At 37.5% G+C, this 3568-nt stretch overlaps 1 pseudogene; it reads right to left on the bottom strand.

Annotated features, from left to right (window-relative positions):
• Positions 1 to 2490: 2490 nt before the first annotated feature.
• Positions 2491 to 2715, bottom strand: LOC145297966 (U2 spliceosomal RNA; annotated as a pseudogene).
• Between the last annotated feature and the right edge of the window lie 853 nt (positions 2716 to 3568).

Genomic DNA, 3568 nt, shown 5'->3' with positions numbered 1-3568 from the left:
AAAAAAAAACTAAAAAGTTAAAAACCTTTATTTTGTTTAAAAAAAAAAACAACCGATCTTGTGTTATAATGTTACGAATCTTATTTTAATTCAGTAAACGTGTAACAAAAAACCTTCTAAAAACAACAACAACGACAAACACGCATTCCATTAAAAACTCTTTATAACTATTTATAAAGTTTAAGCTAATTTTAATTTAACAATTTTCGTTTATTTTGTGTTAAAAAGAAATAAAACTTCTATTTTCTTAATTTTATTTTAATTCAGTCAACGTGTAACAAACATAGCCATTAGTCACGTGCTCTCGTGTAATGAATGAATGCGTGAATGTAGGATTGACATGAAATTCTTAAAGATAAACTAAAATGACCGAAAAATGGGTTGAAATGACTTAAATAAATAAAAAGTAAATGACTTAGAATGACTTTAATGAACTTAAGGATGAATTGAATGACCTTAAAAAAGAACTGAATGCTTAAAAAATAACTGGAATCTTTCAAAAACAACTTGAATGATCTGGAGAATGACTTGAATGGCTTTGAGACTGACTTATTGTAAAGTGGGTGATCATTTTACATTAAATTAATACAGTGATACCCCACTTTATATCACATCACAAAAATTATTTGATTTAGGGAATTTAAAACGTTATTTTCGTATTCAGGAACCCCGAAAACCAATAAATAGTGTATAATAAACATAAAAAGAAATAAAAAGTACATGTGTTACAGACCGACCGACCCATCGACCGACCGATCCACCGACTCAGTGACTTCTAGAGTTACTTGCACACGATTAAAAAACCTATTCTCCATCGGTCGGTCCGTCCGTAACACATTTATTTATTAGTTACAAACAAGTGCAACATCGGTTAAGAACAGATACTACACTTTAATCTTTGCCGTGTGGCCAAGGAAAAGTTACATTTTGGACAAGATTCAGAAAAGTCTATATCCATTCAGCATTCCAAGGGACTCATAAGGGGTCAAAAATGTACCAAAATTGCAAATAATGACACTAAAATTTATGGGGCAAAAAGTGTCATTATTTGCAATTTTGGTACATTTTTGATCCCTTATGAGCTCCCTGGAATGCTGAATACCAGTGACAATAGAAAAACTATGCAGTTTTATACCGTAACACATGTATATTTGAATTCAGCACCATGGGAGAGCACTATATAGATATAGATATACATATCAATTGTTTTATTAAGAAATATGAAAAAAGGGCATTTTTAGCACTAAAAGTCCCCGGGGACGCAAAGCAGAATTTTACTAGGGTCACCCATACTGAATTTATATTAAAGACAATGCCCTGCGCATTTTGGACAAGTTTCAGAAAACTGTAATGGATAGTTCAAAATTTATGGGGCAAAAAGTGTCATTTTTTGCAATTTTGGTACATTTTTTACCCCTGATGATCCACTTTGAATGCCGAATACCAGTGACAATGGACAAACAGTGCAGTTTCACACCTTAACACATGTATATTTACATTCAGCAACATGGGAAACCACTATATAGACATATCAAGTTTTTGTTGAGAAATATTAGAAACGCGCCAGAAGAAAGGGCGTTTTCAGCACTAAAAATCCTCAGGGGATGCAAACCAGACTTTTGCCAGGGTTACCCATACTGAATTTATATTAAGAGCAATGCCCTCCACATTTTGGGCAAGTTTCAGAAAAATCTAATGGATGGATCAAATGTTACGGGGACAAAAAGTGTCATTTTCGGCCATTTTGAGTCATTTTTTACCTCTTTTGAGCCCCTGTAGGCGAAATGGGAATTTTCGCACAAAAAATATTTTTTACTATGCATATTTATATATTGAAATATAATCTTTGACAAAATTTCAGGAAAAACTAATGGACGGTTATCCGTCAATCGTCCAGACTAACGGACAGACGAACCCACCAAAAATATAGGTCCCTCTCCGTTAAATCGGGGGACCAAAATGTTACTCCATGCCCCTTGCTTAAAAAACGAGCCGTGCATGCATAGTCCCCCTCTGTACGAAATATAGTTTTAAAAATTGGTGCTGCATGGGAGTCCCAAAAAGGTGTGTTTTTTAGCACTAAATGTACCGGGGGGGGGGCGCTAACCAGAATATTACCAGGGTCACCCATACTGAATTTATATTAAGAACAATGGTTTCCACATTTTGGGCAGGTTTCAGAAAAATCTAATCGATGGATCAAAAGCTACGGGACAAAAAGTGTCATTTTTGGCCATTTTTGACCCGTTTTGAGCCCCTGCGGGCAAAACAAGATTTTTTGCAAAAAAGAAAAAAAAAAAAAAAGAAAGGTGTTTACTATGCACATTTATATATTAAAATATAATTTGTGACAAAATTGCAGGAAAAACTTATGGACGGTTATCCGTCAATCATCCGGACTAACGGACAAACGGACCAATTGAAAACATAGGTCCCTCTCTGATAAATCGGGGACCAAAATGTTACACCATGCCCCTTGCTTAAAAAAAAAAAAAATGTAAATGTGTTACAGACCGAGCAATGGAATGACTTACATGGAAGGGTTTCCCTTCCATTGCCAAGGAAAAGTTACAAATGTAAGTGCAGCATCTGTTAAGTACATATACTACACTTGATCTTAGCCATGTGGCCAAGGAAAAATTACAAACATGAGTACAGCATGTATTAAGAACAGATACTACACTTTGATCTTGGCCAAAAGGCCAAGAAAAGGGTATTTATTTGCTCCTCCACCGAGCAAATTAAGCACAAGGCCGATTTTTGATGTGAAGAGTGAAGAGGAAATGGGGACCAACTCCCCGGGGAGTAGGGGAGATGGATAGTGACAATTGGTATGAAGGGTTGCCCCTATATTGACCAAGATGTTATATGTGAGGCTGCCCCCACATATGGTCTTTGCTTGCAGTATCTGCCGAAAGAGATACAACACTTTGATCTTGGCCAAAAGGCAAAGAAACGGGTATTTATTTTCTCCCCCATGGAACAAATTAGGTACAAGGCCGATTTTTAATGTGAAGCGTGAAGAGGAAATGGGGACCAACTCCCCGGGGAGTAGGGGAGCTGGATAGTGACATTTGGTATGAAGGGTTGCTCCTACATTGACCAAAGTCTTATATGTTGGGTTTCCCCCACATATGGTCTTTGCTTGCAGTATCTGCCGGACAGATACTACACTTTGATCTTGGCCCAAAGGCCAAGGAAGGGGTATTTATTTGCTTCCCCACCGAGCAAATTAGTAACAAGGCCGATTTTTTATGTTAGGAGTGAAGGAGAAATGAGGACCAACTCTCCGGGGAGTATGGGAGCTAGATAGTGACAATTGGTATGAAGTGTTGCCCCTATATTGACCAAGGTCTTATATGTGAGGATTCCCCCACATATGGCCTTTGCTTGCAGTATCTGCCGGAACAGATACTACACTTTAATCTTGGCCAAAAGGCCAAGAAAAGGGCATCTATTTGCTCCACCACCGAGCAAATTAGGCACAAGGCCGATTTTTAATGCGAGGAGTAAAGGGGAAATAGGGACCAACGCCCCGGGGAGTAGGGGAGCTTGATATTGACAATAG

The sequence above is a fragment of the Euprymna scolopes genome, chromosome 18 (genome assembly GCF_053919585.1).
Source record: "Euprymna scolopes isolate OS-2025 chromosome 18, ASM5391958v1, whole genome shotgun sequence".
Taxonomy (NCBI): domain Eukaryota; kingdom Metazoa; phylum Mollusca; class Cephalopoda; order Sepiida; family Sepiolidae; genus Euprymna; species Euprymna scolopes.
The sequence above is the reverse complement of the archived record's forward strand: the minus strand, read 5'-3'. Positions and strand labels throughout refer to the sequence as shown.